Source organism: Triticum aestivum, chromosome 2B (assembly GCF_018294505.1).
Source record: "Triticum aestivum cultivar Chinese Spring chromosome 2B, IWGSC CS RefSeq v2.1, whole genome shotgun sequence".
NCBI lineage: Eukaryota > Viridiplantae > Streptophyta > Magnoliopsida > Poales > Poaceae > Triticum > Triticum aestivum.
In genome coordinates, this window is record NC_057798.1 from 415130730 (window position 1) to 415155475 (window position 24746).

The following is a 24746-nucleotide window of genomic DNA, read 5'->3' on the forward strand; positions in this document are numbered from 1 at the left end:
TTCTTTTCTGCAACTAGTGTTCATATCTCTGCAATTGATGATAGAAAAAATAACTAAATTGTTTTGCATCAGGGAATAAAAAGGGGGTAAACAATGAAAAATAAGTTCTATGGCAACCACATGTCAACATTTGTGCAACTATTGTTCTTTAGTCTGCAACTGTTATTTGTCAAGTGTGCAACTATCTAACTTAACTTTGTTTCTGCAGGCCATATGATGACTATCATGTTAATGTTTTATGGCTTGGAGCTAAATGTACTGTATGGACCTAAAGCAATAACAAACCTATGTGCTGGCTTCTCCAAGGACTCAATAAAAGAGGGGGACATTATTGAGACAATTGAACATTTTAAAGACTTGCAAAAAGATGATCCAGATTTTTCTATAAGATAAAATATGACCTTGAAGGCAGGGCAGAAAACATTTTTTGGGTGGATGGCTTGGCACAGAAAGCTTATACGGAGGCATATCATGATTGTGTCTCCTTTGACACAACCTACATGACCAATATGTACAACATGCCTTTTGCTCCGTTCATTGGGATCAACCGTCATGGGCAATCTTTCATGTTGGGCTACGCGTTTGTGAGACAAGAAATGGAGACCATCTTTGTTTGGGTTTTTGGAGCTTTCCTAGAGGCTATGAATGGAAGGGCACCAGATAACATCATTATTGATCAGGATGTGGAAATGAAGGAGTCCATAAAGAACATATTTCCCACAAGTGTGCACCGATGTTGTCAGTGGCACATCATGAAAAAAGCTCAAGAGAAAGTTGGATGGTTGCTAGGCCGGAACCCGGGATTGTTTGAAGATTTCAACCTTTGCGTTGATTTCAGTTTCACACCAGATGAGTTTGAACAGAATTGGGCTGCTTTGATGATGAAATATGAGGCAATTACACACACCCATTTTGAGAAACTTTATGAATATAGGAACACTTGGGTGCCATGTTACTTCAAGCATAATTTTTTCCTTCTTGCAGTCTACGCAACGAAGTGAGGGGTTCAATGCAGTCTTGAAGCGGTATGTCAACCCTCACAAGTCAATTCTGAACTTTGCGAAGCAGTACGAAAAAATACAGACACACATCATCGTCAAGGAAGGGTGCAATGACTACAGGACAAAACATCTGGATCTTGACATGTGGTCACAATTCCCAGTAGAGAAGCAGACATACAAGACATACACTAGAGATCTTTACTGCAAGTTCCGTGATGAGTTTTTGATGATTGGCCACTACAATGCATTCCAAATTGGTGTGGAAACGTTTGAGCTGAGACCAAATACAGAATGAGTTGTGAAGTATGGTTCCAGGAACTACTTAGTGGTGGCAAAAATACCCGAGGGACACTATTCATATGAGTGTTGCAAAATGGAGAGGGATGGCATCCTTTGTTGCCACATACTTAAAGTGTTCACGCATATTGGGCTTGATGTCATCCCGGAGCAGTACATGCTGCAGCATTGGACGCCAATTACTGTCCCAAGTGTGCCAAGTGCCACTAGCCAGCAGTCTGATGTAATGCCTCCCACCTCTCTAAAGGAAATTAGGCATGCAAACATGACTGCAGATTTCTAGAAACTAGCAAAGTTTGCTTGTGGTTCTGATGCAGCAAAAGACATTGTTGATAAGAACATGCATGCGCTCACAGAGATTGTGCAGCTGAACAAGTCTATAAGGACAAAAAAGGGTTGCAAGAGAAGCAGGTCCGTCCGCTGGTGATAACAACCAGGATCCTCCCGTGCGGCCTACATCTACAGGGCCTACTCCAGCAACTACCCCTATTGGTCGTGCTCCACCACCTACTCCCATGGGCCGTGGTCGACCACCTCCTCCCATGGGCCGTGGTGGTTTTGGTGGAGCACCTCCTCCAATGGACCGTGGTGCTTGTTGTCCATCACTTACTCCCATGGGCCATGGTAGTCGTGGTCCACCATCTCCTCCCACGGGTCGTGCTGCTCATGGTCCAGCGCCTTCTCCCATGGGTCGTGCTGAACCACCTCCACCGATGGGTCATGTTGGGCCACGTGTGAGTAATGCTTCAACACCTCTTCCTATGGGTAACACAACACAAGGCCATCCTAACCGCACTGAGCAGATGTCGCCTAAGAGCAACGACAATGACGATGCAACTCCTAGGGATCCGCCAAAGTCAACTACATAAGGGAGGGAAAGGAGGAGACACTATCATTCAGTTCTTGAACTACACCCGAAAAGGAAAAACAGGTGCAGCTACTGCAACTCAGATAAGCACAATGCCGCTAGCTGCTCTACAAAGTTGGCGTGACAACTTGGTGACATAGAAGCAATAGATAAATGGGGAAACCATCAAAAGGCTTGCACTGTTAGGGCATGGATGGAGCTATGAAGATCCAGCAACAAAAAACTGCTTTGGAAACTTCTTCTTTGTCTTCTTTAAACTTACATGGTACCCCATTTGTATTCATGTTAAAAAGTGGCAGACTATCACTTGGCTATGTGTGAGACTACATATTTACCTATTTATGCCTTTGTTGGCAAATTTACACATTTACGCATGTTGCTTGGTAAAACAATGTTACCATGTGTGTTTTCTTTTAGTGATTGATTTTTTGATGGTTTGCCAAAATCGAAAGGAACTGTGCAAGTTAATTAGAACCAATGTGCAAGTGTCTGCCCTATATGTGCAACTGTAACATCTCCAAGTACTATGCCATGTACAAAGGAAAAGAAAAATGACTAAAATTGTATCATTCTTAGGGTTAAAAACAGCCACAAAAATACTCAAGAAACAGAATGTGCAACCTGGGCAAAAAAAGGCTCACGTAAAATTGTGCAACTGAACTTGTACTGGGTGTGCAACTGATTGGGTACCATTGTGCAACTATTATGTAGACTGATGGTAGCGGATAAAAAGGGAGCAAAAACAAAACTTACTCTTTGTACCGTAGAATTTCCCTCCACGGGGCTTTGTTGAGAGCAAAGTCAACCATCTTGTGGGTCATTATCCTTCTCATGCTTAGGCACTCTTTTGGTTCGTAGTTTGGCAATTGTCTCCCATTCGAAATGCTAGTATTGACAACATGAACAGACCACATTCATTGATGTGCAAAAAAAGAAGGAAAAAACACATTGTTATTTTGACGTGAGATGGGTCCATACTCGTGCAACTGAAAAACATAGTAAAAGAAAAATATTTTTGTTGCAACTAACAACCTTTTTTTTGCAAAACCATGTTCTTGACCATGCAAATTTCCCCCCTGAACTGTTGTTGTTTCCAAATCCAAGAAGAGAAAGGTGGACAAACATACATTATAGATTCTCTTTGTATCATGCAACTAGCTCAAAAAAATGTGCAACTCCTCATTGACCAGTGTGCAACTGTATGAAGACTTTGTGCAACCAAATGGTGTGGTTGGTGCCAAAAAAAATTTGAGGTCCATGCACCGCCCCCACCCCCTAGTTGAATTTTCTCTTGATCAGAAGCCAACTATAAAAAAATGAAAGAGGGAAATGGCATGCATGCATGACTTACTTCCCGAGTTGCTTGGGTACATCAATGTCGACGACTTGAAAGTGAATGATATTGTGCTCTGGGTAATGCTGCTTCCATAAACACCTCACTGCTCCCGCCATAGTTAAAGCATAGTGCATTAAGTCAGGGTTGTCGAGCTTCCTCCAAGAATCTAGCACCTCAAAACGTTGATCCCTTAAGTTGATGTTAAACACCCAGTAGTGTCTGCCTCCTTCTCGATCATTGGGATCAGCAAACTCAAGCACAGGGAGCATCACCTGAACATATTAACAACACAGAAAAAGAAGGCAAAAAATAAAAATAACTATGAGTTGTGCAGAATTGCCCAGTGAAACCTAAGAGCTATGCAACAAGAAAAGTTAAAAAACGCAAAGATTGTGTGGCCAGAAAAAAAACTGACCATATCTTGACAGTCTAGGTGATTAGTCTTCTCAAATTTAGAATGTATCTCGGCAGCATTGTATATTCCTTGCTGCAAGCGTGTCTGCATTGGAAAAGACGAGTCTTAGGAAACACACTATAAAAAGGAAAGGGACAAGGAATATTGTGTGAAACAAGAACAACAGTTCTCATTCAACTTACAGCAACCCTGAGTGGCATGATGACCTTCTTCGAGTCCTTAGGTAAGGTTTCCCTGATTTGGATAAGTGCAGCTTCGACAACACCGTTTGATAGCCATTTGGTAGGCTTCATTGAATCAGCCAACTCCTTTAGACTCACAAAGTACCCATCATAGTTAATGATGTCAGGGCAGTTCGGAAAAAAATACGAGGACAAAGGAAAAAAACAAAAACAGGATTAACTGGTTGCCGTAAAGACATGAAAAGTAAATGAAAAAAAATGAGTAACTATTGTTTAGGTGTACAGGCCTGATGTGCCAACTGTATAACTACTGTTGTGCAAGTGATGTTGCATGAAATTGCAACTACAAAACTGACTATTCCAACTATTAAAAAACTGAATTACTATTGTTGTGCTACTATTACATATTTCTATGACAAAAAAGATGTTTAATTGTATTACTATTTTTGTGCAATTTCAAATAGACATGAAACTCCTGTTGGGGAATGTAGTAATTTCAAAAAAATTCCTACGCACACACAAGATCATGGTGATGCATAGCAACGAGAGGGGAGAGAGTTGTCCACGTACCCTCGTAGACCGAAAGCGGACGCGTTAGAACAACGCGGTTAATATAGTCGTACGTCTTCACGGCCCGACCGATCAAGCACCGAAACTACGGCACCTCCGAGTTCTAGCACACGTTCAGCTCGATGACGTTCCCCGTACTCCGATCCAGCAGAATGTCGGGGAAGAGTTTCGTCAGCACGACGGCGTGGTGACGATCTTGATGTTCTACCGTCGTAGGGCTTCGCCTAAGCACCGCTACAATATTATCGAGGACTATGGTGGAGGGGGGCACCGCACACGGCTAAGAGATCAAGAGATCAATTGTTGTGCCTATGGGGTGCCCCCTCCCCCGTACATAAATGAGTGGAGGAGGGGACCGGCCAAGGGGGGTGGCGTGCCCTAGGGGGGGAGTCCAACCCCAACCGGGAGTAGGACTCCCCCTTTTCCTATTAGGAAAGGGAGAGGGAAGGAAGAGGGGGGAGGGAAGAAGGAAAGGGGGGCCGCCCCCCTCCCAATTCGGATTGGGCTTGGGGGGGAGCCCCCTCCTTCGCTCCTTCTCCCTCCTTTCCACTAAGGCCCAATAAGGCCCATATACCTCCCGGGGGGTTCCGATAACCTCTCGGAGCTCCGGTATTGTCCCAATCTCACCCGAAACCTTTCTGGTGTCCAAATATAGTCGTCCAATATATCGATGTTTATGTCTCGACCATTTAGAGACTCCTCATCAAGTCCGTGATCACATCCGAGACTCCGAACAACCTTCGGTACATCAAAACTCATAAACTCATAATAAAACTGTCAACGAAACCTTAAGCGTGTGGACCCTAAGGGTTCGAGAACTATGTAGACATGATCGAGACTCGTTTCCAGTCAATAACCAATAGCGGAACCTGGATGCTCATATTGGCTCCTACATATTCTACGAAGATCTTTATCGGTCAAACCGCATAACAACATACGTTGTTCCCTTTGTCATTGGTATGTTACTTGCCCGAGATTCGATCGTCGGTATCCAATACCTAGTTCAATCTCATTACTGGCAAGTCTCTTTACTCGTTACGTAATGCATCATTCCGTAACTAACTCATTAGCTACGTTGCTTGCAAGGCTTGTAGTGATGTGCATTACTGAGAGGGCCCAGAGATACCTCTCCGACAATCGGAGTGACAAATCCTAATCCCGAAATACGCCAACTCAACATGTACCTTTGGAGACACCTGTAGAGCTCCTTTATAATCACCCAGTTACGTTGTGACGTTTGGTAGAACACAAAGTGTTCCTCCGGTAAACGGGAGTTGCATAATCTCATAGTCGTAGGAACATGTATAAGTCATGAAGAAAGCAATAGCAACATACTAAATGATTAAGTGCTAAGCTAACGGAATGGGTCAAGTCAATCACATCATTCTCCTAATGATGTGATCCCGTTAATCAAATGACAACTCATGTCTATGGCTAGGAAACTTAACCATCTTTGATTCACGAGCTAGTCAAGTAGAGGCATACTAGTGACACTATGTTTGTCTATGTATTCACACATGTATTATGTTTCTGGTTAATAAAATTCTAGCATGAATAATAAACATTTATCATGAAATAAGGAAATAAATAATAACTTTATTATTGCCTCTAGGGCATATTTCCTTCAGTCTCCCACTTGCACTAGAGTCAATAATCTAGTTCACATCACCATGTGATTTAACACCAATATTCACATCTGTATGTGATTAACACCCATAGTTCACATCGTCATGTGACCAACACCCAAAGGGTTTACTAGAGTCAATAATCTAGTTTACATTGATATGTGATTAACACCCAAAGAGTACTAAGGTGTGATCATGTTTTACTCGTGAGAGAAGTTTAGTCAACGGGTCTGTCACATTCAGAGCCGTATGTATTTTGCAAATATTCTATATCTACAATGCTCTGCACGAAGCTACTCTAGCTAATTGCTCCCGCTTTTAATATGTATCCAGATTGAGACTTAGAGTCATCTGGATCGGTGTAAAAGCTTACACCGATGTAACTCTTTACGACGGGCTCTTTTATCACCTCCATAATCAAGAAATATTTCCTTAGTCCTCACTAAGGATATTCTTGACCAATGTCTAGTGATCTACTCCTAGATCACTATTGTACTCCCTTGCCAAATTCAGAGCAAGGTATACAATAGGCCTGGTACATAGCATACTTTATAGAACCTATGACTGAGGCATAGGGAATGACTTTCATTCTTCTTTTCTATTTTCTGCCGTGGTCGGGATTTGAGTCTTACTCAATTTCACACCTTTGCAACACAGGCAAGAACTCCTTCTTTGACTGTTCCATTTTGAATTACTTCAAAATCTTATCAAGGTATGTACTCATTGAAAAATCTTATCAAGCGTCTTGATCTATCTCTATAGATCTTGATGCCCAATGTGTAAGCAGCTTCACTGAGGTCTTTCATTGAAAAACTTTTATTCAAGTATCCTTTTATGCTATCCAGAAATTCTATATCATTTCCAATCAACAATATGTCATCTACATATAGTTTTAGAAAATGCTACAGAGCTCCCACTTACTTTCTTGTAAATACAGGCTTCTCCAAAAGTCTGTATAAAACCATATGCTTTGATCAAGTCATCAAAGCGTATATTCCAACTCCGAGATGCTTGCACCAGTCCATAGATGGATCGCTGGAGCTTGCACATTTTGTTAGCACCTTTAGGATTGACAAAACCTTCTGGTTGCATCATATACAACTCTCCTTTAATAAATCCATTAAGGAATGCAGTTTTGACATCCATTTGCCAGATTTCATAAAATGTGGCAATTGCTAACATGATTCGGATAGACTTAAGCATCGATACAAGTGAGAAAATCTCATTGTATTCAACACCTTGAACTTGTCGAAAAACCTTTTGCGACAAGTCGAGCTTTGTAGATAGTAACACTACTATCAGCGTATGTCTTCCTCTTGAAGATCCATTTATTTTCTATGGCTTGCCGATCATCGGGCAAGTCCACCAAAGTCCACACTTTATTCTTATGCATGGATCCCATCTCAGATTTCATGGCCTCAAACCATTTCGCGGAATCTGGGCTCATCATCGCTTCCTCATAGTTCGTAGGTCTATCATGGTCTAGTAACATGACTTCCAGAACAGGATTACCGTACCACTCTGATGCGTACTGCATTTTGGAAGACCTACGAGGTTTTGTAGTAACTTAATCTGAAGTTTCATGATCATCATCATTAGCTTCCTCACTAATTGGTGTAGGAATCACTGGAACTGATTTCTATGATGAACTACTTTCCAATTCGGGAGAAGGTACAAATTACCTTATTAAGATCTACTTTCCTCCCACTCACTTCTTTCGAGAGAAACTCCTTATCTAGAAAGGATCCATTCTTAGCAACGAATATTTTGCCTTCGGATCTGTGATTAGAAGGTGTACCCAACAATCTCCTTTGGGTATCCTATGAAGACGCATTTCTCCGATTTGGGTTCGAGCTTATCAGGTTGAAACTTTTTCACATAAGCATCGCAACTCCAAACTTTAAGAAACGACAGCTTAGGTTTATTGCTAAACCATAGTTCATACGGTGTCATCTTAACGGATTTAGATGGTGCCCTATTTTAACTTGAATGCAACTATCTCTAATGCTTAACCCTAAAACGATATTGGTGAATCGGCAAGAGACATCATTGATCGCACCATATCAAATAAAGTGTGGTTATGACGTTCGGACACACCGTTACGCTGTGGTGTTCCAGGTGACATGAGTTTGTGAAACTATTCCACATTATTTTAACTGAAGGCCAAACTCGTAGCTCAAATATTCATCTCTACGATCAGATCATAGAAACTTTATTTTCTTGTTATGATGATTTTTCCACTTCACTTTGAAATCCTTTGAACCTTTCAACTATTTCAGACTTATGTTTCATCAAGTAGATATACGTATATCTGCTCAAATCATCTGTGAAGGTTAGAAAATAATGATACCCGCCACGAGCCTTAATACTCATTGGTATTCATACATCAGTATGTATTATTTCCAACAAGTCAGCAGCTCGTTCCATTGTTCCGGAGAACGGAGTTTTAGTCATCTTGCCCAAAAGGCACGGTTCGCAAGCATCAAATGATTCATAACCAAGTGATTCCAAAAATCCATCTTTATGGAGTTTCTTCATGCGCTTTACACCGATATGACCCAAATGGGAGTGCCACAAATAAGTTGCACTATCATTATTAACTTTGCATCTTTTGGCATCAATATTATGAATATGTGTATCACTACGATCGAGATCCAACAAACTATTTTCATTGTGTGTATGACCATTGAAGGTTTTATTCATGTAAACAGAACAACAATTATCCTTTGACTTTAAATGAATAACCGTATTGCAATAAACATGATCAAATCATATTCATGCTCAACGCAAACGCCAAATAACATTTATTTAGGTTTAACACTAATCCCAAAAGTATAGGGAGTGTGTGATGATGATCATATCAATCTTGGAACTACTTCCAACACTCATCGTCACTTCCCCCTCAACTAGTCTCTGTTTATTCTGTAACTCCTGTTTCGAGTTACTAATCTTAGCAACCGAACAAGTATCAAATACTCAGGGGCTACTATAAACACTAGTAAGGCACACATCAATAACCTGTATATCAAATATACCCTTGTTCACTTTGCCATCCTTCTTATCCACCAAATATCCAGGGCATTTCCGCTTCCAGTGACCATTTCCTTTGCAGTGTAAGCACTCAGTTTCAGGCTTTGGTCTAGCTTTGGGCTTCTTCGCGGGAGTGACAACTTGCTTGTCATTCTACTTGAAGTTCCCTTTCTTTCCCTTTTCTTGAAACTAGTGGTCTTGTCAATTATCAACACTTGATGCTCTTTATTGATTTCTACCTTCGTTGATTTCAGCATCACGAAGAGCTCGGGAATCATTAAAGTCATCCCTTGCTTTACTATAGTTCATCACGAAGTTCTACTAACTTGGTGATGGTGACTAGAGAACTTTGTCAATCACTATCTTATCTGGAAGATTAACTCCCACTTGATTCAAGCGATTGTAGTACTCAGACAATCTGAGCACATGCTCACTAGTTGAGCGATTCTCCTCCATCTTTTACCAATAGAACTTGTTGGAGACTTCATATCTCTCAACTCGGGTATTTGCTTGAAATATTACCTTCAATTCCTGGAACATCTCATATGGTCCATTGATACGTCTCCAACGTATCTACTTTTCCAAACACTTTTGCCCTTGTTTTGGACTCTAACTTGCATGATTTGAATGAAACTAACCCGGACTAATGCTGTTTTCAGTAGAACTACCATGATGTTGTTTTATGTGTAGAAAAGAAAAGTTCTCGGAATGACCTGCAAATCCACGGAGGGAATTTTCAGAATTAATAAGAATTTTTGGCAAAAGAATCAGGGCCAGGGGGCCCAGGGCCTGTCCACGAGACAGGGGGGTGCGCCCCTATCTCGTGGGCCCCCCGGACCTCCTCCGACCTCAACTCTAACTCCATATATACCGTCTCACGGAGAAAAAATCAGAGAGAAAGTTTCATCGCGTTTTATGATACGGAGCCGCCGCCAAGCCCTAATCTCTCTCGGGAGGGCTGATCTGGAGTCCGTTCGGGGCTCCGGAGAGGGGGATTCATCGCTGTCGTCATCATCAACCATCCTCCATCACCAATTTCATGATGCTCACCGCCGTGTGTGAGTAATTCCATCGTAGGCTTGCTGGACGGTGATGGGTTGGATGAAATTTACCACGTAATCAAGTTAGTTTTGTTAGGGTTTGATCCCTAGTATCCACTATGTTCTGAGATTGATGTTGCTATGACTTTGCTATGCTTAATGCTTGTCACTAGGGCCCGAGTGCCATGATTTCAGATCTGAACCTATTATGTTTTCATGAATATATGTGTGTTCTTGATCCTATCTTGCAAGTCTATAGTCACCTATTATGTGTTATGATCGGACAACCCCGAAGTGACAATAATCGGGACACTTCTCGGTGATGACCGTAGTTTGAGGAGTTCGTGTATTCATTATGTGTTAATGCTTTGGTCCGGTTCTCTATTAAAAGTAGGCCTTAATATCCCTTAGTTTCCACTAGGACCCCGCTGCCACGGGAGGGTAGGACAAAAGATGTCATGCAAGTTCTTTTCCATAAGCACGTGTGACTATTTACGGAATACATGCCTACATTACATTGATGAACTGGAGCTAGTTCTATATCACCCTATGTTATAACTATTGCATGAGGAATCGCATCCGGCATAATTATCCACCACTGATCCATTGCCTACGAGCTTTTCATATACTGTTCTTCGCTTATTTACTTTTCCGTTGCTACTGTTACAACTACTACAAAAACCCAAAAACATTTATCTTTACTGTTGCTATTGTTACCATTACTATCATACCACTTTTGCTACTAAATACTTTGCTGCAGATACTAAGTTATCCAAGTGTGGTTGAATTGACAACTCAACTGCTAATACTCAAGAATATTCTTTGGCTCCCCTTGTGTTGAATCAATAAATTTGGGTTGAATACTATACCCTCGAAAGCTGTTGCGATCCCCTATACTTGTGGGTTATCAAGACTAATTTCTGGCGCCGTTGCCGGGGAGCATAGCTCTATTCTCTGAGTCACTTGGGATTTATATCTAAGATCACTATGAAGAACTTGAAAGACGCTAAGACCAAGATTTTACCCTCAACTACGAAGGGAGGTAAGGAACTGCCATCTAGCTCTGCACTAGATTCTCCTTCCGTTATTAGTAAGCTTGCGACACCTAAACCTGCTACTGCTATGAATTCTGATATGTCGCATGTTATTGATGATGCCACTTCTACTTTGCATGATACTTATGATGAAACTACTTCTGTGCGTGATACTACTTTTCCATTAGGTGAATTTCTTGATGAACAACTTGCTAGAGTTAGGGGGAATGAAAATATTGAAGAACCTATTATTGATGATAGTGATGATGAACGTTCCCCCAATGATTATGTATTACATGTTGTTCCTAAGGGTTATGTTATGAACAAAGAAGCTGCTGAAGCTATTCTTGCTTGCAATGATAGAAATGATGTTAAAAAATTATTAGCTAAATGGAAGCAGCAGTCTCTTAATGCTAGAATGAAACCCGATCCTACTTTTGCTACTTCACCTAACTGTGTTACTGATAAGGATTATGAATTCTCTGTTGATCCTGATATTATTATTTTAGTTGAATTTGATCCCTTTTATGGCCTTGAATCTGAAACTGTTGTGGCACATCTTACCAAGTTGAATGACATGGCCACCTTATTTACTCATGATGAGAAGTCGCGCTATTCATATATCCTTAAGATTTTCCCGTTCTCATTAAAGGGTGATGCTAAGACTTGGTATAATTCTCTTGCTCCTGGTTGTGTGCGTAGTCCCCAGGATATGATTTATTACTTCTCTGCTAAATATTCCCTGCTCATAAGAAACAAGCTGCTTTGCGGGAAATATATAATTTTGTGCAAACCAAAGAAGAGAGTCTCCCACAAGCTTGGGGGAGGCTTCTCCGGTTGCTTTATGCTTTGCCCGATCATCATCTTAAGAAAAATGAAATACTTGATATCTTTTATAATGGACTAACCGATGCTTCTAAAGACCACTTGGATAGTTGTGTTGGTTGTGTTTTCAGGGAAAGAAGAGTCGACGAAGCTGAAATATTATTGAATAATATGTTGACTAATGAAAATAATTGGACTCTTCCCGAGCCAGTTCCTGAAGTAATTCCTGAACCAATTGAGCCAACTCCTGAGCCTATTCCTAAACCCACTCCGAAGAAGAGAGGTATTTTATTCCTCAGTCCTGAAGATATGCAAGAGGCAAAGAAATCAATGAAAGAAAAAGGTATTAAAGCTAAAGATGTTAAGAATTTACCTCCTATTGAAGAAATACATGGTCTGAATATACCACTTGAAGAACTACATTGTCTTGATAACCCTGTTGGGGAACGTAGTAATTTCAAAAAAATTCCTACGCACATGCAAGATCATGGTGATGGCATAGCAACGAGAGAAGAGAGTGTTGTCCACGTACCCTCGTAGACCATAAGCGGAAGCGTTATAACAACGCGGTTGATGTAGTCATACGTCTTCACGATCAGACCGATCCAAGCACCGAACGTACGGCACCTCCGAGTTCAGCACACGTTCAGCTCGATGACGATCCCCGGGCTTCGATCCAGCAAAGCTTCGGGGATGAGTTTCGTCAGCACGACGGCGTGGTGACGATGATGATGTTCTACCCTGCAGGGCTTCGCCTAAACTCCGCGACGATATGACCGAGGTGGAATATGGTGGAGGGGGGCACCGCACACGGCTAAGGAACGATCCGTAGATCAACTTGTGTTGTCGTGCCTAGAGGTGCCCCCCTGCCCCCGTATATAAAGGAGCAAGGGGGGAGGAGGCGGCCGGCCTAGGAGGGGCGCGCCAAGGGGAGTCCTACTCCCACCGGGAGTAGGACTCCCTCCTTCCTTGTTGGAGTAGGAGAAGGGGGGAAAGAGGGGGAGAGGAGGAAGGAAAGGGGGGCCGCACCCCTTGTCCAATTCGGACCAGAGGGGGGCTGCGCGCCTCCTTCCTTTCGGCCTCTCTCCTCTATTCCCGTATGGCCCAATAAGGCCCATATACTCCCCGGCGAATTCCCGTAACTCTCCGGTACTCCGAAAAATATCCGAATCACTCGGAACCTTTCCGAACTCCGAATATAGTCGTCCAATATATCGATCTTTACGTCTCGACCATTTCGAGACTCCTCGTCATGTCCCCGATCTCATCCGGGACTCCGAACTCCTTCGGTACATCAAAACTCATAAACTCATAATATAACTATCATCGAAACCTTAAGCGTGCGGACCCTACGGGTTCGAGAACTATGTAGACATGACCTAGAACTATTATTGGTCAATAACCAATAGCGGAACCTGGATGCTCATATTGGCTCCTGCATGTTCTACGAAGATCTTTATCGGTCAAACCGCATAACAACATACGTTGTTCCTTTTGTCATCGGTATGTTACTTGCCCGAGATTCGATCGTCGGTATCCAATACCTAGTTCAATCTCGTTACCGGCAAGTCTCTTTAATCGTTCCATAATGCATCATCCCGTAACCAACTCATTTGGTCACATTGCTTGCAAGGCTTATAATGATGTGCATTACCGAGAGGGCCCAGAGATACCTCTGCGACAATCGGAGTGACAAAACCTAATCTCGAAATACACCAACTCAACATGTACCTTCGGAGACACCTGTAGTACTCCTTTATAATCACCCAGTTACGTTGTGACGTTTGGTAGTACCCAAAGTGTTCCTCCGGTAAATGGGAGTTGCATAATTTCATAGTTACAGGAACATGTATAAGTCATGAAGAAAGCAATAGCAACATACTAAACGATCAAGTGCTAGGCTAACGGAATGGGTCATGTCAATCACATCATTCTCCTAATGATGTGATCCCATTAATCAAATGACAACACATGTCTATGGTTAGGAAACATAACCATCTTTGATTAATGAGCTAGTCAAGTAGAGGCATACTAGTGACTATATGTTTGTCTATGTATTCACACATGTATCATGTTTCCGGTTAATACAATTCTAGCATGAATAATAAACATTTATCATGAAATAAGGAAATAAATAATAACTTTATTATTGCCTCTAGGGCATATTTCCTTCAGTCTCCCACTTGCACTAGAGTCAATAATCTAGTTCACATTGCTATGTGATTTAACACCAATATTCACATCTGCATGTGATTAATGCCCATAGTTCACATCATCATGTGATCAACACCCAAAGGGTTTACTAGAGTCAATAATCTAGTTCACATCGCTATGTGATTAACACCCAAAATAGTACTAAGGTATGATCATGTTTTGCTCGTGAGAGAAGCTTAGTCAACGGGTCTGTCATATTCAGAGCCGTATGTATTTTGCTAATATTCTATGTCCACAATGCTCTGCACGGAGCTACTCTAGCTAATTGCTCCCACTTTCAATATGTATCCAGATTGAGACTTAGAGTCATCTGGATTAGTGTAAAAGTTTGCACCGATGTAACTTTTACAACAAACTCTTTTATCACCTCCATAATCGAGAAATATCTCCTTAGTCCTCACTAAGGATATTCTTGACCGCTGTCCAGTGATCTACTATTAGATCGAAATTGTATTCCTTTTGCCAAACTCAGAGCAAGGTATACAATATGTCTGGTTCACAGCATAGCATACTTTATAGAACCTATGACTGAGGCATAGGGAACATTTTTCATTTTCTCTCTATCTTCTGCTGTGGTCGGGCATTGAGTTTGACTCAACTTCACACCTTGTAGCACAGGCAAGAATCCTTTCTTTGCCTGATCCATTTTGAACTTTTTCAAAATTTTGTCAAGGTATGTGCTTTGTGAAAGTCCTATTAAGCGTCTTGATCTATCTCTATAGATCTTGATGCCCAATATGTAAGCAGCTTCACCGAGGTCTTTCATTGAAAAACTTTTATTCAAGTATCCTTTTATGCTATCCAGAAATTCTATATCATTTCCAATTAATAATATGTCATCTACATATAAAATTAGAAATGCTACAAAGCTCCCACTCACTTTCTTGTAAATACAGACTTCTCCAAAAGTCTGTATAAAACCATATGCTTTGATCACACTATCAAAGCGTTTATTCCAACTTCGAGATGCTTGCACCAGTCCATAGATGGATCGCTGGAGCTTGCACACTTTGTCAGCACCTTTTGGATCAACAAAACCTTACAGCTGCATCATATACAACTCTTCTTCTAGAAATCCATTCAAGAATGCAGTCTTGACATCCATTTGCCAAATTTCATAATCATGAAATGCAGCAATAGCTAACATGATTCGGACGGACTTAAGCATCGCTACGGGTGAGAAAGTCTCATCATAGTCAACCCCTTGAACTTGTCGAAAACCTTTTGCAACAAGTCGAGCTTTATAGACAGTTATATTACCATCAGCGTCAGTCTTCTTCTTAAAGATCCATTTATTCTCAATGGCTTGCCGATCATCGGGCAAGTCAACCAAAGTCCATACTTTGTTTTCATACATGGATCCCATCTCAGATTTCATGGCTTCTAGCCATTTTGCGGAATCCGGGCTCATCATCGCTTCCTCATAGTTCGTAGGTTCATCATGGTCAAGTAACATGACTTCCAGAATAGGATTACTGTACCACTCTGGTGCGGATCTTACTCTGGTAGACCTACGAGGTTCAGTAGAAACTTGATCTGAAGTTTCATGATCATTATCATTAGCTTCCTCACTAATTGGTGTAGTTGTCACAGGAACTGGTTCTCGTGATGAACTACTTTCCAATAAGGGAGTAGATATCTCATCAAGTTCTACTTTCCTCCCACTCACTTCTTTCGAGAGAAACTCCTTCTCTAGAAATGATCCATTCTTAGCAGCGAATGTCTTGCCTTCAGATCTGTGATAGAAGGTGTACCCAATAGTCTCTTTTGGGTATCCTATGAAGACACATTTCTCCGATTTAGGTTCGAGCTTATCTGGTTGAAGTTTCTTCACATAAGCATCGCAGCCCCAAACTTTAAGAAACGACAACTTTGGTTTCTTGCCAAACTACAGTTCATAAGGCGTCGTCTCAACGGATTTTGATGGTGCCCTATTTAACATGAATGCGTCCGTCTCTAAAGCAGAACCCCAAAACGATAGCGGTAAATCAGTAAAAGACATCATAGATCGCACCATATCAAGTAAAGTACGATTATGACGTTCGGACACACCATTTCGTTGTGGTGTTCCAGGTGGCGTGAGTTGCGAAACTATTCCACATTGTTTCAAGTGTAGGCCAAACTCATAACTCAAATATTCTCCTCCACGATCAGATCGTAGATACTTTATTTTCTTGTTATGATGATTTTCCACTTCACTCTGAAATTCTTTGAACTTTTCAAATGTTTCAGACTTGTGTTTCATCAAGTAGATATACCCATATCTGCTCAAATCATCTGTGAAGGTGAGAAAATAACGATACCCGCCGCGAGCCTCAACATTCATTGGGCCACAAACATCAGTATGTATGATTTACAACAAATCAGTTGCTCGCTCCATAGTTCCGGAGAACGGCGTTTTAGTCATCTTGCCCATAAGGCACGGTTCGCAAGTACCAAGTGATTCATAATCAAGTGATTCCAAAAGTCCATCAGTATGGAGTTTCTTCATGCGCTTTACACCGATATGACCCAAACGGCAGTGCCACAAATAAGTTGCACTATCATTATTAACTCTGCATCTTTTGGTTTCAACACTATGAATATGTGTATCACTACTATCGAGATTTAATAAAAATAGACCACTCTTCAAGGGTGCATGACCATAAAAGATATTACTCATATAAATAGAACAACCATTATTGTCTGATTTAAATGAATAACCGTCTCGCATCAAACAAGATCCAGATATAATGTTCATGCTCAACGCTGGCACCAAATAACAATTATTCAGGTCTAAAACTAATCCCGAAGGTAGATGTAGAGGTAGCGTGCCGACCGCGATCACATCGACTTTGGAACCATTTCCCACGCGCATCGTCACCTCGTCCTTGGCCAGTGCTCGCTTATTCCGTAGTCCCTGTTTCGAGTTGCAAATATTAGCAACAGAACCTGTATCAAATACCCAGGTGCTACTACGAGCTCTAGTTAGGTACACATCAATAACATGTATATCACATATACCTTTGTTCACTTTGCCATCCTTCTTATCCGCCAAATACTTGGGGCAGTTCCGCTTCCAGTGACCAGTCTGCTTGCAGTAGAAGCACTCAGTTTCAGGCTTAGGTCCAGACTTGGGTTTCTTCTCTTGAGCAGCAACTTGCTTGCTGTTCTTCTTGAAGTTCCCCTTCTTCTTCCCTTTGCCCTTTTTCTTGAAACTAGTGGTCGTGTTGACCATCAACACTTGATGCTCCTTCTTGATTTCTACCTCCGCAGCTTTTAGCATTGCGAAGAGCTCGGGAATAGTCTTGTTCATCCCTTGCATATTATAGTTCATCACAAAGCTCTTGTAGCTTGGTGGCAGTGATTGGAGAATTCTGTCAATGACGCTATCATCCGGAAGATTAACTCCCAGTTGAATCAAGTGATTATTATACCCAGACATTTTGAGTATATGTTCACTGACAGAACTATTCTCCTCCATCTTGCAGCTGTAGAACTTATTGGAGACTTCATATCTCTCAATCCAGGCATTTGCTTGAAATATTAACTTCAACTCCTGGAACATCTCATATGCTCCATGACATTCAAAACGTCGTTGAAGACCCGGTTCTAAGCCGTAAAGCATGGCACACTGAACTATAGAGTAGTCATCAGCTTTGCTCTGCCAGACGTTCTTAACATCGTCAGTTGCATCAGCAGCAGGCCTGGCACCCGGCGGTGCTTCCAGAACGTAACTTTTCTGTGCAGCAATGAGGATAATCCTCAGGTTACGGACCCAGTCCGTGTAATTGCTACCATCATCTTTCAACCTCGCTTTCTCAAGGAACGCATTAAAATTCAACGGAACAACATCGCGAGCCATCTATCTACAACAAACATAGATAAGCAAAATACTATCAGGTACTAAGTTCATGATAAATTTAAGTTTCAATTAATCATATTACTTTAGAACTCCCACTTAGACAGACATCTCTCTAGTCATCTAAGTGATCACGTGATCCAAATCAACTAAACCATAACCGATCATCACGTGAGATGGAGTAGTTTTCAATGGTGAACATCACTATGTTGATCATATCTACTATATGATTCACGCTCGACCTTTCGGTCTCCGTGTTCCAAGGTCACTGCATATGCTAGGCTCGTCATGTTTAACCTGAGTATTCTGCGTGTGCAAAACTGGCTTGCACCCGTTGTAGATGGACGTAGAGCATATCACACCCGATCATCACGTGGTGTCTGGGCACGACGAACTTTGGCAATGGTGCATACTCAGGGAGAACACTTCTTGATAATTTTAGTGAGAGATCATCTTAAAATGCTACCGTCAATCAAAGCAAGATAAGATGCATAAAGGATAAACATCACATGCAATCAATATAAGTGATATGATATGGCCATCATCATCTTGTGCTTGTGATCTCCATCTCTGAAGCACCGTCATGATCACCATCGTCACCGGCGCGACACCTTGATCTTCATCGTAGCATCGTTGTCGTCTCGCCAACTATTGCTTCTACGACTATCGCTACCACTTAGTGATAAAGTAAAGCAATTACAGGGCGTTTGCATTTCATACAATAAAGCGACAACCATATGGCTCCTGCCAGTTGCCGATAACTTCAGTTACAAAACATGATCATCTCATACAATAAAATATAGCATCACGTCTTGACCATATCACATCACAACATGCCCTGCAAAAACAAGTTAGACGTCCTCTACTTTGTTGTTGCAAATTTTACGTGGCAGCTACGGGCTTTTAGCAAGAACCATTCTTACCTACGCATAAAAACCACAACGATAGTTTGTCAAGTTGGTGCTGTTTTAACCTTCGCAAGGACCGGGCGTAGCCACACTTGATTCAGCTAAAGTGAGAGAGACAGACACCCGCCAGCCACCTTTAAGCACGAGTGCTCGCAACCGTGAAACTAGTCTCGCGTAAGCGTACGCGTAATGTCGGTCCGGGCCGCTTCATCTCACAATACCGCCGAACCAAAGTATGACATGCTGGTAAGCAGTATGACTTGTATCGCCCACAACTCACTTGTGTTCTACTCGTGCATATAACATCAACGCATAAAACCAGGCTCGGATGCCACTGTTGGGGAACGTAGTAATTTCAAAAAAATTCCTACGCCCACGCAAGATCATGGTGATGGCATAGCAACGAGAGAAGAGAGTGTTGTCCACGTACCCTCGTAGACCGTAAGCGGAAGCGTTATAACAACGCGGTTGATGTAGTCGTACGTCTTCACGATCCGACCGATCCAAGCACCGAACGTACGGCACCTCCGAGTTCAGCACACGTTCAGCTCGATGACGATCCCCGGACTCCGATCTAGCAAAGCTTCGGGGATGAGTTCCGTCAGCACGACGGCGTGGTGACAATGATGATGTTCTACCAGCGCAGGGTTTCGCCTAAACTCCGCGATGATATGACCGAGGTGGAATATGGTGGAGGGGGGCACCGCACACGGCTAAGGAACGATCCGTAGATCAACTTGTGTTGTCGTGCCTAGAGGTGCCCCCCTGCCCCCCGTATATAAAGGAGTAAGGGGGGAGGAGGCGGCCGGCCTAGGACTCCCTCCTTCCTTGTTGGAGTAGGAGAAGGGGGGAAAGAGGGGGAGAGGAGGAAGGAAAGGGGGGCCGCACCCCTTGTCCAATTCGGACCAGAGGGGGGCTGCGCGCCTCCTTCCTTTCGGCCTCTCTCCTCTATTCCCGTATGGCCCAATAAGGCCCATATACTCCCCGGCGAATTCCCGTAACTCTCCGGTACTCCGAAAAATACCCGAATCACTCGGAACCTTTCCGAACTCCGAATATAGTCGTCCAATATATCGATCTTTACGTCTCGACCATTTCGAGACTCCTCGTCATGTCCCCGATCTCATCCGGGACTCCGAACTCCTTCGGTACATCAAAACTCATAAACTCATAATATAACTGTCATCGAAACCTTAAGCGTGCGGACCCTACGGGTTCGAGAACTATGTAGACATGACCTAGAACTATTCTTGGTCAATAACCAATAGCGGAACCTGGATGCTCATATTGGCTCCTACATGTTCTACGAAGATCTTTATCGGTCAAACCGCATAACAACATACGTTGTTCCCTTTGTCATCGGTATGTTACTTGCCCGAGATTCAATCGTTGGTATCCAATACCTATTTCAATCTCGTTACCGGCAAGTCTCTTTACTCATTCCGTAATGCATCATCCCGTAACCAACTCATTTGGTCACATTGCTTGCAAGGCTTATAATGATGTGCATTACCGAGAGGGCCCAGAGATACCTCTCCGACAATCGGAGTGACAAAACCTAATCTCGAAATACGCCAACTCAACATGTACCTTCGGAGACACCTGTAGTACTCCTTTATAATCACCCAGTTACGTTGTGACGTTTGGTAGTACCCAAAGTGTTCCTCCGGTAAACGGGAGTTGCATAATCTCATAGTTACAGGAACATGTATAAGTCATGAAGAAAGCAATAGCAACATACTAAACGATCAAGTGCTAGGCTAACGAAATGGGTCATGTCAATCACATCATTCTCCTAATGATGTGATCCCATTAATAAAATGACAACACATGTCTATGGTTAGGAAACATAACCATCTTTGATTAATGAGCTAGTCAAGTAGAGGCATACTAGTGACTATATGTTTGTCTATGTATTCACACATGTATCATGTTTCCGGTTAATACAATTCTAGCATGAATAATAAACATTTATCATGAAATAAGGAAATAAATAATAACTTTATTATTGCCTCTAGGGCATATTTCCTTCAAACCCGACACAGGTAGTAAAGGTACATTCTCTCTATAGATATGATAAAGTTGAAATACCCTCTACTAAATTTCATAGCCCATGCTTAGATGAATTTGATGACTTTATGGCTAAACAAGAAAGTTTTAATGCTTATGTTGGTAGAGAATTAAAGAATAATGCTTTTGAGATAGGACGCGTAGGTGATAATCTGGCTAGAGTCAAAGATGAACTTCACCGCGTTAGCAAATATGCTTCTATGGTTGCTACTCAAGCTGAGTTAGTGCTCAAGGCTCAAAATGATTTGCTTGAGGAATTGAATAATAAAAATGACTTTGCCGTTAGAGTGGCTACTAGAACTGGTAGAATGACTCAGGTTCCTTTGTATCCTGAAGGCCACCCTAAATGAATTGAACAAGATTCTCAGAATAAGAATCTAGATGTTCCTAGTTCTTCTAAGAAGAAGAAAAAGAAAAATGATAGGACTGTGCAAACTTCTAGAGAACCTAATATAGAAACACTTGAGAATCCCAATAATACTTCTATTTCTGATGCTGAAACGCAATCAGGTGATGAACATGAACCCGATGATAATGATAATGATAATGTTCATGTTGATGCTCAACCTAGTAATAACAACAATGTAGAGATTGAACCTGCTGTTGATCTTGATAACCTACAATCAAGAAACCAACGTTATGATAAGAGAGATTTTGTTGCTAGGAAGCACGGTAAGGAAAGAGAACCATGAGTTCAGAAACCCATGCCCTTTCCTCCTAAACCATCCAAGTCAAAGGATGATGAGGATTTTGAGCGCTTTGCTGAAATGATTAGACCTATTTTCTTACGTATGCGCTTAACTGATATGCTTAAAGTAAATCCTTATGCTAAATACATGAAGGATATCATCACAAAAAAAGAAAGATACCGGAAGCTGAAATTTCCACCATGCTTGCTAATTACACTTTTAAGGGTGGAATACCAAAGAAACTTGGAGATCCGGGTGTTCCAACTATACCATGCTCCATTAAAAGAAATTATGTTAGAACTGCTTTATGTGATCTTGGAGCCGGTGTTAGTGTTATGCCTCTCTGTTTATATCATAGACTTGAATTAAATAAGTTGACACCTACTGAAATATCTCTGCAAATGGCTGATAAATCAACTGCTATACCTGTGGGTATTTGTGAGGATGTGCCTGTTGTGGTTGCGAATGTCACTATCTTAACGGACTTTGTTATTCTTGATATTCCCGATGACAATAGTATGTCTATTATCCTTGGTAGACCTTTTCTTAATACTACAGGGGCTGTTATTGATTGCAACAAAGGCAATGTCACTTTTCATGTTAATGGTAGTGAGCATACGGTATACTTTCCGAGGAAGCAAATCCAAGTTCATAGCATAAATACTATTGAGAAAGTTCCAACTATTATTTTTGAAGGTTTTGAATTTCCTCTCCCTACTGTCAAGAAAAAGTATAATATTCTTATTGTTGGGGATTTATCCCCGTTGAGGTAACTTAGTGTTATTCAAAATTTCTCCGGTTCCGTGTTATTCGGAATGAGTTTGTTAACAAGACTTGATCAACCTTGTTAGTGGATTCATTGTGATGACCACGAGATGGATGAAACTAGAAGGCACAACATTCTATACCCTCTTTTTACTTTCTGTTAATTAGATTAAATAAAGCAAAATAATATTATCCGTCTGTTTTCTGATTTATCCGTGCAATAAAAAATAGTCCGAAAATAAAAGTGCTCCAAATGCCCTGCAAATTTAGTATGATTTTTTCTGGAATATTTGAGGATTTTAGGCACTAAAAACACTGCAGGAGGGCGAAGCACCAGGCCACGAGAGAGGAGGGCGCGCCCCCCCTTAGGGCGCGCCCCCCTGTCTCGTGGGCCCCTGGTGGCTCCCCTCCACTTATGCCAGCACCCACACACTCCATCTTCTACCCAAAAAAAAATCCCCATCCAGTTCAAGCACGAGTTCTAGCTCGTTTTGCTGCGATTTTCGATCTCTTAGCTCAAAACTCCATTCACCAAACTGCTTTGGGAGATTGTTGCTTGGTATGTGACTCCTCCATTGGTCCTATTAGTTTTTGTTCTAGTGCTTTATTCATTGCAAATCCTTGATGTCTTGGTGACCCTGTTCTTGAGCTTGCATGTTAAATTTTTGAGGTCCCAAGTAATTCTAATGCATGATATGGGCTCTAGGCACTTGTAGGAGTAGTTACTATCAATCTTGTTTAGTTTTATGCACTTTTATTTTCAAGTTACTAAAATTTCAGAAATTTTCAGAGAAAGAAATATGCTTAGAAGAATGTACCAAGGTGGTTCCTCGGCAAAGAAAGGGCCAAGGATTGCTATACGTGAGCAAGGTGTTGAATTGCCGAGGAATGCATGTGTACGAGCCTGTGAGTGGCCATCCGATGATTTTATGATTGAAGTAGGCTTCAAGGAGGAATTTCACGCGTATGTGCGTAATGCTGAGCTGGAGGACTTCTTACAAGATAAGTGTCCTCAGTACTCTCAATTAACTGATTCCTTTGTGCGGAGGTTTAAATATAACTGTACACGTAATTCTCCTAGTGTCCTATTTGATATTTATGATACATCTTACACCATGGACTTAGAGGATTTTACACCTGCTTGCAAACTCCTGCAGTGGGGTAATATTAATGATCCTCCCAAATCTGAATTTAGAGATTTCCTTGCGAATATTACTGTGGGAGAATCTAGGGACGTAGTACAAGCTACCATAGGGAGCATTCATTTTCCTGCTTTACATTACTTTGCTCTCTTTATTGGTAGATGCATTAACGGTAAGGATGAGGTATCTCACATGTGTGCACCGGATCTTTGTGTCCTCAAGAGTGATGTGTCAGGTTATAAAGGTTATAACTTGGGGGCAATTATTGCACATAGGTTGCAGAATAATAGTAGAAAGGGAAATTTCTTTGGAGGAATTTATGCAACCCGTGTGGCTAATTTTCTGATATAGCCCCGAGAAGGAGATATGATAATGCCTCCTGTTTATTTGGATAAAGAAGCTATGTTTAGTCATCATTTTCTTGAGAGGAATGTACAATTCCTCCATTATCGACTAATCTATGACAGACGCAACATCATCCCTGTCACTCTTCCTGCTCCCTACCTTTTTGATTATCAGGCAAGAGGAAGATATGTTGTCACCAGGGAAGAAGCCACTGAATATGAGAGTGTCGGGGAAGCTGATCCATGAACACCTATGGGGACCGGTGGACCGGGCCCCTTTCGGTTCGGCGGGGGGCGGAGATCGCACGAAGAGCGGATCGAGGCGAAACACACGAGCGTTTTACCCAGCTTCGGAGCTCTCCGGAGAGATAATACTCCTACTGCTGCTTGTCTGATTGTATTGAGTTTTTGCTCGGGAGCGCTGAGTGCTACAGTACACTCAAGCTGCTAACGAGACCGAGTGTGAGTGTTTTCTGGTTCCGAACCGAACCAACCCCCCTCTACGTTGTGCATGGGCCTCCTTTTATATGCTCAAGGGGTCACCAACAGG

General features: G+C 41.8%; 1 pseudogene; it reads right to left on the minus strand.

Annotated features, from left to right (window-relative positions):
- Nucleotides 1-1904: 1904 nt before the first annotated feature.
- Nucleotides 1905-24746, minus strand: part of LOC123039243 (uncharacterized) — a 76629-nt pseudogene continuing 53787 nt past the window's right edge.